Here is a 13,069-nt window from a genome sequence, read left to right as displayed (position 1 = left end):
ATTTTTTATTAAATTATGTTTCGTGATTATATTTGATGAGTTAATGTGTTGGTTTGCTTTATGAGAATGTCATGATTGTGTTGTTTTAGGTTACTTATTTGATTACGTGTAATTTTTATGCTAGTGTGATTTTATTGTGAATTAATTATAATTAGTTATTTTAATTTATGTATTTATTTAATTATTCGTTTTATTTAAATTAATTGGATTTGGGCTTAAGGGAAATTGGATCAAAGGATATGGTCTTGGGCTTGAAGGAGGCCTTATTGGGTTAATTAATAAAGGCCCTTGGTTATTTAATTATTTAAATGATCATTTTTGTATTAATTATAATAAATATAAAATTATATATAAATATAATTAATTAATAATTGTTAGGGAAGGATATATATAGAGATATATATTTATTGATATATATAGGTTTATATGATTTAATTAACTAATGGTTAATTATGGAAGATAAATATATATATGTGTGTAATATAATATATGTTTATATATATTATACTATTTAAAGGTTATTATCTTATTAGGTAGTCCTAGTTGGAATAGGATTTAGGTTTTAATGTGTATAAATATACACATAAGGTTTAGGGTTAAAAAGTTTGTCACGTTAGAAAAATAAAAGAGGTAGAGAGAGAAGAAGAGATGGCTGACAAGGAGGATGTCAGATCTAGAAAGAGGATGCCGGAATTGGAAAAGACAATCAAGGCTTGAAGCGTCGGTTTCGTTTCAAAACCTTCAGGCAAGTTCTTTTCTAACTCTCCTCTTAGAACCCATAAGTTTATCACCTTGAGTATCAATGTTAAGATTAAATTTACTTATTTAAAAATCATTGTTGGATTGGATTAATTAAAAGTATAACTATTATATTTGATTTTTGGATTATTAGATTTTAATTAATAGATATAGGTGTTGTATATATATTTTAAAATCAATCTATAGGTGAATCTATGATCCAAGAAGGTTTATTAGGGTTTCTTTATTTTTTGGAATTTTTCTGGAATTTTTATGATATTTTTAGGAATTTATTAGAATTTATTTTCCTATTATTTTGTTTGTAAAATTACATATATATATATATATATATATATATATATATATATATACACACACACACTGTAGTTATATACTGGAGGCTGTGCATCGGCGCATTCAAAAAAGGGTTGTGATTCTACGCGGCGCAGCACACAGCACTACGGTGCACCCCAAATCAGGACCATAGGATGGTCCTGATGAACAGCGGAATATCCGGTGTGTAGCGGCACATAGTAGTTTGATGTACATGCGGATATGGCTGTTGATGTGGCTAGCTCAATGGGCGATTGATCCGGTGAAGGGAGGTACACCAAATCTCAGTGCACAGCAGATCTGATGCATTGAAGGAAGGAAGATAGATTCAATGCGGCGCGGCTCATTAGACCGCAGAGGAATAGCGAATAGGAATCAGCCACCTCACGCCGAGAGTATAACAAGCGCGTAAGGGCGCGTGTAGGCGCGTGGACGCGCCTGCTAATGAGGGAAGCGCGTGGACGCGCGTGCAGCAGGTCTGGGCGCGTGTGGCAGCGCGTAACGGCGCGTAAGGCAGTGTTTGGAGTCCCGAAAGCTCCTGTGGGGTTTGGTGAATTCTCAGAGTTGATATTTAAGCTGTTAGGGTCGAAAGCAACCATTAGAAGAGGTATTATTGGTGTTCGGAGAGCCATAGAGTAGTACTAAGTATTAGTAGCATTTAATTGACGTTTACATAGTTAATTAATACTTTTTGTGATGGAATGAGAGGTGGATATATATATATATATATATATATATATATATATATATATATTATATGTGGGAGGTATTATACATATATATATTGTATAATATATTGGTATGTATATATCATTTACGATTGTTAAAATATTAGTCTTGTTCGGTATATATGGATAGGCTGGTTATTAAATTATTTATATGCATGTGATATGCATGGAATGCCTAGGTATGGGTTATTTTATTGATAAGTTAATTTGTCTATGTATGAATTGTTTGGTTGGTAAATTAATTTCTAAGGTTTGGTACATGGTTGAATTGTAGGCATGAATAAGTTGCCAAAGGTGTAAATATATCGCCTAAGTATAGGAATGAATAAAATATAAATAGAAAGTATGGATGAGTTGCTAAGTTAAAAGTATAAAAATATATACTTAAGGAGGCATAGTTGAATTGCCAAGGTATAAATTAATATACTTTCAGGAGGCATGATTGAATTGTCAATATATAAATAAATATATTTCTAATGACATGGTTGATTTACCAAAGTGTAATTATACTGCTATGTGTTAGATGATTTAAATATATCATCTATTGTTATTGTATGGATAAGTTGGATTAAGATTAGATATTCTTAAACTAGAATAGTCTAGTACTTACAGGTTAATGTATTATTTTATACATATTAATAAAATAATACTGGTGGTGACATGGATGATTTGTCAGAGCCTAAATATTGGTTATGTGATTTAAATACTTAAAATCATTATTGATTTTGGAATTAAATATAATCTTCCTTTAATTATAAGTTATTGTTAAATTATTAAATTGCTATCTAGGATGGAATTAAGATTAGAGGAGTTTCTTTAAAAAGAAAATTGGATTGGACTAGGTGTGAATTATTTAATCTTTGATAATGGTTTTGGAATTAATGCACTTAGTTCTAGATGTTATTGTTATACTGTATATAATTATTTATATATATGTGTATATTATGATATATTAAGGTTAAAATTTTATTAGGTTTGGTTTTGATCAGAGATGATCTACTTATCGGTTTTCAGAGGTCTGGTATAAAGAACTTGCTCGTAGAGTTTAACCCACGATTTATTTTTCAGGTTATTAGAGGTTCCAGTCTCGAGGTTGAGGATCCGCAGCTGGGAGACTGTCATTCATCTATTCATCTTGTGTATTTTTTTTTTAAGTAGTATTAGATTATTGGATAATGTTTTAAGGGGTCCTTGAGTTATGGGATTTCCGAGTTGTAATTGTTGGAGAATCATTAATTAATTTTTATTTATTAGTTTTTCTTCAGCGAATCATTTATTCTTTTTAATTCTTTTTGTAATCCGTGCTTGTTTAAATACTTTAATTGTTTTGATATCCTCTAGTTTTATGCGCGGACTTGATCAACCCGTGTTCTGAAATTAGGGGGTATCATAGGCCTCATCTCATACATGTTGAATACATTGAAAGGAGTGCACTTAAGTACACATTACATACATGGAATCAAAGAAAACAAGTTTTACATATAAGTCTACAAAATGACATTTCATGCTAACCATTGCATGAAATAGAAACTTGAAGCTACACGACATCCAAGGAATGCTAAGCATCACGAACCAAGTCTTCTTACCTAAAATATGCCCCAGTAACGTAGGGGTGAGCAACATAAAGTTACTCGTAGGAGATGAGCATGCATCAACCTAGCATTTTACAATTTTATCACCTTAAGGTGAAACATGTCAAAGGGGCTCATGCCACCTAACGTCTATGTCAAAGTGAGACTCAAGACGCATCCTAAGCTATCATGGAGCATAAGCAACAAGAATCATGATACATATACACATATGAAACAAGTCAAGTTTGGAATAATCCAAAGAACACGATAAGAAAGATACTTGAATACAGATCAACATGACAAGTTTACCATCTTCCATGAATCATATTATCTATGTAATTGAACAAGGTTAGGGACAATCCATACAACACGACACGAAAACAATGGAATATAAGGATCACATTATCAATGCAATTTACATGATTGGAATTAAATCAATTAGCACGATGAGAATTGTACACGGAATCAAGAACAAGGCATAATATCTATGCAAGTATACAATGATGGAAAATTCCATATAATATGACAATAAGTATGCTCGGACATATGTTAACAAGAATTATGTTATCAATGTAATTAACATAACAAAGAGTATACTTGAAATCACGAATGGGGCATAATATCTATGCCATGAAACAAGATTGGAGCATTTCACATAACACGACAAGTTTAAATCTTCAAGGAATAGCAACTTGAAATTTAAAGAGTGAAATCAACCAATGTGAAAACTCGGATATCGCCCGGATTAAAACCATACTCTTGAGATCACTTTAGGGCTACTAACCCATGGGTACCTTTCCCCTAGTGCGCACTATAGTTGTAGGAGGACATTACCCTGTACTAGAATCAAGTTCTAGCCATGACAATTCTTGATTGATATCCCAAGTCCCAAAATCAACAAGTTGTGCAAGTCAAGATTGTATCAAATACAAGAAATGCATTAACCACGTTTCATGCACAACCAAGATTTTAGAACATATAAGTCATGCCTTAAGTACTCAACTATGATGGAATGTGAAACGTCAAGAAATCATAGTATGCATCTATATACATTATAACCAAGGTACATAGCATAAGGATTCTATTGAAGTAGATATACCACAAGTATAAGATACATGATTCAAGTACTCACTAAGCAACACATGTGTAAATAAACCATTCCAAGACAAATGAGTAAGTTCATTAAATACATTAATGAAACCAAGATACAAGGGATTACGATGCTTGATAAAAGGTATAAGTTCTTGAAATGCAAGTCAAATTCACAAGCTTAATAAGAATTCAATAACAAGGTATGATTAACTCGATGGAAGCATACAAGGGAATTTAATCTACTTAAGGGATTAAATTATTAAGGTTACAAGGCAAGTCAAGGATCATGTCATGGATGAATTTAATGTCAAATTACAAGTTCATTGCATACAAGACACCACCATGTGAGTTAAGTCCATGGAACCATTGAATGGATTTTAATTAATTTCATTAATTAAAATCTCTAGTTTTTGAAAGTCTTCCAAATTATCTCAATTTTAAATATGTTATACAACATACCAAGACATGATTTAAAAACACGACACAAATGAATTCCATGCAATGAATGGCCATGAGCATTAAACTTTAATACTAGAAAAATAATAAATGATAGATTTCAAAACCTAACCAAATATTCTAAATTTAATATATGTGAAACCATATAGCATGCATACCAAGAATGTCAAGTCGGAATTCCAATGGGGTGAATAGTACACCCGAAATAAATTAATTAATCAAATTAATTAAATATTACTAGATTTCAAAACAATTCTGATTTCTCTCAATTTAATCTATGTTGAAGAGCATGCTAGGGCCTAATATAATATGCTAACACATATTAATTTCAAGTTAGTTAAGGCCATGTGAATTAATCTTTCACCTAAGATAAATATTAAATAAAAGCTTTAGTACTTATTTAAATGCTCTAATTTTAATACACGACAATGAGCATATCATGGGGTAATATAATATCATGCTACATTTTTAAACCAAGTCACGAGCAATCGGGAAAATTAGATCCCGTACAAGAAAAATAAATAATAAAATCTCTAAATTTTATATTTAATCATGCAAACAAGTAGTATAAGCATCACAAGCATGCTATATAACAAGAATTTAAACCTAGAACATCTCCTACCTCAATTTAAGATGAAAATCTCAAATCCCAACCGAAACGAAAGTGCTCCGAATCCGACGATACCTAGAGGTTTTGTCGGGGACAACACTGTGAACAAGAATCCGCAAGAAGCCCCATGAAAATCCCAACTTGACTCCAAACCTGAACTCAAAAAATCATCGGAAATGGATTTTAATAAAGGCATAAGAGGCGCGGCGTCAAGACAAGCATTAAACGTTAAGGCGGAAGACTTTTCATCAAAGAAAAGTGAACCAAAAGAGGAGAGAGAAGATGGCAGCCATGGAAGGCTATGGGATCTGGTCCAGAACATGTAGGGAAGAAGAGGAAAATTATGTTTTAATTTTTCAAACCCCCTATTTATAGAAAATTACAAAAAGTGTCTCGAAAGGGCCCTACAGGGTCTGGAAAAGTGGATTTTGAGCAGACGCGCTTAAACGATAAAACTCCATGAATGAAAAAGATTTAAAATGAGAAAATATAAATAACGGAAGAAACGGCATCGAAAACTGAGTTCCGAGCAGAAAGTTATGCCCCGAACAAGTTCGGCGACAACCGGGTCCAGAAACTCTGAAACTGGAGAAAAATGACTAGAATGGAATTCTAAGAGTCCACAACTCGACGAAATGTGAAAATGAATCCAGTACGAGGATCCAGACTCCAGACGAGACATTTTACAATAACTTTCGTTAATTGCACAATGGCCCCTACAAAAGGGTTAACTGTGAAATTGCCCCAGAATGAAAATATCTTCCAAAAGATATTTTCTTAGATACCCCTGAAATAAAATATCTTCAAAAGATATTTATGAAAAATACCCCAAGAAATGAAAAAGATTCTAAAGAATTGTGCATCCATGCCCCTGTGAGCACCGGGAGCAACCAGAGTACTTTCTTGCAAAAGTAAAGATACGTATTTCGAGAAAACCACTCAAGATGAAGGCACGTGAAGTCAAAACCAACTCCGAGCATGAGAAGTGAGGTTGTGCCAAAAATTGACAAACGGAGATAAGATAGAATAAGGAAAAGGACGAAATAGCACATAGTGTCCGAAAGTGAAAATGCAGAAATGACTCGGTCCTCAAAGGAAGTTGTCAATTCACATGAAAGAGTCTCAGAAACCAATTCCGAGCACTTAAGATGACACTAAGCGACACGAAACAGAGTTCAGAAGAGAAAATTAAACGAAAAAAAATTATCCGTAAAATTTTAGGAAAAAGGAAATGAAGGCAAATGACCAGGTCGTTACACACTATTATTTTTCAAGTGTTCGTCAAATCCAAACTTAGAGCTTGTTCGTGCTGAGTAAAGACTGTTTACTTCACTCTTCTGATTCTACGTAAGATTCTTCTTTATGTTTCAGTCTTTGAATTTGGTTTTATTTTAGCTGTTACTGTTGGGATTTTATTAGGGTTCCACATAATGGATTCCCAAGTTGTAATTTAAATGGTTTATGGTATCAGAGGATTTAGATTATTTATATTGGAGGAGTATTTTATTGGATTATTGTTGGAGAATTTATTATTTAGTTTTATTTTCAGTTTTATTATTTATTATTATTTATCTTTTGTATTATGTGTTCATTTATTACCTTAATTATTTGGTATTCCTTCGGTTTTGGGCTTGGGCCTGATCAACCCGTGTTATGGAATCGAGGGGTATCATATTGTCCAAGATTGTAAGCTACCGAATTTCTCTCCATTGGACTTGTAGATGTGAGTTTTGTATTCGTAATAATGAGACGTTACTTGTGACATAGTAGAGTTCCAAAGCAGACTAATGAGGTGAAAGTTCAAACAAACTTGAGATAAAGAAAGATGAGATGGCAGTGTGCAACTTTACAACTTTGACTTGATCTTTCTAACTCCATAACAATAGTATCAACACCAACTAAACATCATCTACTCACCACCACTAACATGTATGATGAATGGTGAAAATAAATAAACTCTATACTTAAAAAACTCACAAGAAAACACTCAATGAAATATTAATAGTATGATCATGAAAAAAAATGAAAGAAAATATGATTTAACATATTAACGTACCTTTGTGAAAAATATGGTTTACGTAACAAAACTCTCTCTAGGTTTTATAAAAAAAAAATTGTATATATAAATAACCCTTAGAATTGATTTGATCAACACAAAATGTTATAATTTTAATCAAATTAAAAGTAAACAACCCTTCGATCAATCGACAGTGCATGTCTCTTTGATCGACATTCCCTGTTGTATACCATCCATATTGTCACAAATCATGATTATTGATCCACAAGTGTTAATACATTTTTTTTTTCCTTTTTTTAAAAATAAAAAATACATACATATTTTAAAAACATATGTTTTAAGAGGACTGCTAGTGGCAGTCGTAGTCGCAGTCGCATGACACTTGCACCACGTGGTGCTCTGTTATTGGTTCTTTAAAGTTTAATTATATATCCCACTTTATATTAAAAAGGCGTTGGTAACTACAATACAAAGTGGTCATTATTCTACAAATATTACAAGAAAGCCACCCACATGAAGGAAGTCAAATTTCTTTAGCTCAGGTGAAAAAGGCGCCAACTTTACCAAAAAAAAAAGGAAAAATGCTAACTTTATCAAAAGTGTTGAGACTCTTTGCATATCCACTGTTTTCTCTCTCTTTCTAAACTGGCGTTCACATTCTCAATTAACAGAAAGCAACTAAAAAATGAATAAAACATCTTAAACAAGCCTTAGAACAACATAGGACAAAAGTTATATAATTCTTCAAATTAACAAAAACACGTACTATTAATAAGCTTTAGAACAACATAAAGTAAAAGTGATACAATTCTTCAAATTAACAAAAACACATACAAATTAACAAAGACACATGCAACAAATAAGCTTTAGAACATCATAGAGCAAAAGTTAAACAATTCTTCAGCAACAGAGAAAACAGTGTCTCCAAGCAAATAGATAAAGATAAATTAACAACATATTCTTCCATCTTCATTATTTGTTGCATCTTCTTTACTCTTGTTCTCAATCCCATTTTCGATCCTTTTAAGAGCTCCTTTTGTATTTGTTACTTGTGGATCAAACACTGAGATATCGCGCATCATAATATTGTCAACATTCTCTTTATCAAGACCAGGAGAACAATTAGGTTCTTTAAAACCCTTCAGAGAATTATTAACCATTGCACATTTTTTCAAATCTTCCTTTAGTGCATGATATGCAATTTTAAAACTCTCAAGGCATATTAACCTCTCCTCACTTAACTTGGTGGCTTCTTGAAGGAGCTCATTAAAACGTTGCTTCTTCGGATGAACATCTTTTGGAATGTGTCCTGCAGTATTAACACTTTTTGCATCTTTAGTCCATTTTTCTAAGATGTATTGAGATGGAATGCTAAAAACTCCAAAAGATTGGAGTACTACCAACACATGTCTACAAAGATACCCATTGTATTCAAAGAGACGACATAAACACAATATTTCTTCCTTGCTTGCATCCCATACTACCATGAAATCTTCAATTTTTTTTTTCAAAATCTTGAACTTTTAAACTCTTAACTGTACCAACATCCAATTCCTCTTTAGGATAACATATAAATATTCTTAAAACCTCAACTTGGGAATTTCTTGAAGACTTCATATGTGTAAATCATTGACATCAGCTTCTTGAAAGGTGAAGAAGACTTTAAAGCAGGCATTTTGTACAATGTACAAAAATCAGCATACGCCTTTTTCTCTTCTTTTTCTTGTAAAGCCACCATGTGTTATTCAACAAACTCCTTTAATGAAGTTTTATTGCTCACGCATTTATCAAAGAAAGATTTTATACTTTCAGATCTTTAATTTGTAAATATTCCAACAAAATAAAATTCTCTCATGCAAATAGGAGCACAATGCTTATGATCCTTAAATAAAGCACCAATCCATTCATTCTTTGTAAGTTCAAATCTTTCAACCACATTCATCCATTTTTTCTCAAAGTCCTCTTCGGTCCATGAATTATATATACATCTACTAAATATTCGTATAAAGTTTTCATACTTTCTTATTACATGACCAAGCTTTTCAGTAATCTTTCTCAATATATGCAATAAACAAAATTGATGTCATGCATTTGGGAATACCTTTGAAATAGCTGCTTTCATAGCCTTGTTTTGGTCAGTTAGTATAACAGTTGGAGATTTTCCACCCATTGCTCTGATCCATATTTGCATTAGCCAAATAAATGTTGATGTAGTCTCATCTGCAAGCAATGCGCATCCAAGAAATGTAGTTTGGAAGTCATTATTTACACCAACAAATGGAGGAAATGACATCTTATATTGTAGTGTGTATATATATATATAAAGGACATCTCTAAAAATTTTATAATCTTCTCGTCCTTTTGCATCAACCCAAAAAACATTTCCTAAACGTTAATCTTCATCTAAATCCAATGCATAAAAAAAAAAATTAGTGTTTTCTTCTTGCATCTTCATAAAATACTCAGACATTGCTTAAGCATCCCCTGATGCTAACTCCAAACGTTTTTCCTTGTCAATATGGTTTCTAATGTCTTTCTCCAAAAAATCAATATTTTCATACCCACCATTTTGTTTGGTTATTGCAGTAAAAATCTTACTTGTCTTCACGCCAACTCCATGCAAAGTATCAGTGTTATGCTAGATAGTAGGATTGATGCTCCTATGACACGGAAAATAGTGTGCATGGATAGGAAAAAGTTTATGTTTATGTTCTTTGATGAAATCATGAACAAACCATTTTCCATCTTGTCTTCTCTTTACATGTAAAATTGTTTTACAATCAATATTCAAAAAAGGTCATGAATTGAAAGCATTAGACCCTCGTTTAAACCCATATCTTGTACATGCAAACTTTACATCAATAACTTCATCACTTGCTCTTGACTTGCGACTAGTTTTCGTTGAGGCACCAAACCCTATGGACTTTGCATATTTTAAGTAAAATGAATATGCCTTTTCATGTGAATCAAATTCCAGACAACTGTATGGTTCCAATTCTTTTTCCACTTCCTTATTATTCTCACCATCTATCATATTTTCATTTTCACATGGAACCTTCTCTTTGTCATATTCTTCATGGAATAAATTCAAATCAATATCTAAACCCATGTTTATCTAATATAAGAGAAAAATATGTTGGTATTTTGAATGAAAATTTCCAAAGGGTTGCATTGCACTTAAAAGGTGCGATAAAGGGTTGTGATAAGAAGAGATGCAACCCAAATTTATGTCGGTTCAATGTGAACCGCACCCAAAGTGAACAGGTGTGTGAAGGGTAATTTAAACCAGATTTTGTAGAATGGATGCGAGTAAAGGGACATGTCCATTAACCAAGAGGCACCAGTTTTTCTATAAATACCCACCATTGGTTGCCATTTAAAGTGCGCAATTCATTATTCTCTCCTTCTCTTAAGATGAACCCAACCGAAGTGGGTGTGGGTTCAAGCCATGGTTAAGTGGTCTGAGCCACTTAGGCCCAAAGCCAATTTCATTGAGCCATGTTAAATTTGGTCCAAGCCATTTGGTTCAGATTGCACCCAATTCATTATTTATATAGTATAGATGCATTTTTGAGTCAGAGAGAGTATTACACGAAGGAGGTTCCTTGTATTCACGAGTGTGTAGTACTACTACTAGTGAATGTAGACCGTTGTATCCTAGTAGATAGACGCCATTGAATCCATTAGCACCATAACGGGGCGAATTTGTCTTAAGGACATAGTATCCAATACTAGCCTCGGTCCAGGTTCTTTATTTAGTATTATTATTATTTTATTGATTTAATTTGCATGTTTAATTAAAATTCTAGGTGAATATTTAATTAATTATTTTAGCATATCATAAAAATCTTATGGCATATTAGTATAGGGTTACTTATATCTTAAATATCATTTGAAGCATATATTTTTTCAACAATCTTAAGACAGATTCATTCCTTGCGTAGATTTTATTATATATTTTTATTTAAGATATAAACAAGTAGATTTTATACTAATAGTTGAGATATAATAAAATAATATTATATACATTATTATATGATAATATGCTAAATATTGATGTGTTCAATATTATGTGAAATTGAAACATCTTATATAAATAGATTATTGATATAATTCAATATTGGTTAAGTTATTTTTGTAATATAATATTATATAGTATATTATATTATTTTAAATTTATGCCAACTAGACATGGAAATGGGTACTTCGTTACTTTTATCAATGATTACACAAGATACTGTTATCTATATTTGCTACGAAGTAAAGATAAAACCTTAGAAATGTTTAAATATTAAAAAAATGAGGTTGAAAATCAACTTGGCAAAAAGGTCAAGGTGTTGAATGCAATTGTGTTCCCTACGAAAGTAGCGTTATCCATTTATTACTTTCTAGATTCATAGTTATATAGTTTTTCATTTCATTCCTTTACTTTGTAATTCATTGCTAGGGACTAGCAATATTTAAGTTTGGGGGTGTGATGAGCGCTGAAAAGTGTGCATTTAAACCCCTTAAGCTTAGGTATTCTAGGACCTTTATCTATCTTACTTTCCCATTTTAGACTAATTTCGTGTTATTGATCTTGTTAGGTGCTTATCCCCAAAATAAGCTAATTTAGCCAAATAAGACCTTAAAAGAAGCTAACTCAAGCTGGATGGAAAAAATGAGCAAAGTGGAAGTAGATTGAAGAAAAGTGTGGAAATCAACATGTTCCATCAATCTCAAGAATACTTCGATCGATCGAAAGTTCATCGATCTAGACTCTCCAAGATGGATCCAAGCTCTTTTATCCTTATCCAAAGATCCAACAAAGTTCGATCGATCCAACAATTCTCAGATCGAATGAAAAGATTTCATCTTATCCTGTTGTACCACCCTATTTACCACTTTTGTCTCTTTCCCTAAAATATCTCAGATCTGTCCTTATCCAAAAGGCGCCGTCATAGGAGGATCGATCCAGCCAAAGTTTGATAGATCTCAGCCAAGTTTGATCGATCTCAGTATAGGTTCGATCAATCGAACCCTCTCAATTAAGTACGAATTAAATTAATTTCCAACTCATTAAAAGTTGTCTCATGGTGCAATCATTGGAGGAGCCCTTGTGTACGAGCCTAGACCATTGGGTGTGACATTTGAGCTACCTATATAAGGATTATGAGCCACTTTTACAAAGGAGTTTTTTCTGGATATGCTTTTAGGAGTTAATATATACAATTTTTGATTATTCTTATAGAGGAAGAAAAGAGAAGAGGAGGCTAGAGACACATTCTTGGGAGGTCTTCCATCTACTTCAAGAAGAAGAACATTTCTACCATGGAGATAGCCCTTGAGAGTTGGAGGACACCATTTATGAGTGGCTACCATGGAGATAGCCCTTAGTTTAATTAGTTTAATTTTCATGTCATTAGTTTAGATATAGTGTAGTTACCTTAGTTGTTAAATGGGAGGACAATCCATGCTTGTTGTTTGATGTTCTATACTTATGAATGCAAGTAGTATATTTCTCTAATTATGTGATGCATTTGGA

The sequence above is a fragment of the Cornus florida genome, unplaced genomic scaffold (genome assembly GCF_030987335.1).
Source record: "Cornus florida cultivar Cherokee Brave unplaced genomic scaffold, ASM3098733v1 CherokeeBrave_3.0.0_Hap2_Chr06, whole genome shotgun sequence".
NCBI classification, from domain to species: domain Eukaryota; kingdom Viridiplantae; phylum Streptophyta; class Magnoliopsida; order Cornales; family Cornaceae; genus Cornus; species Cornus florida.
The sequence above is the reverse complement of the archived record's forward strand: the minus strand, read 5'-3'. Positions refer to the sequence as shown.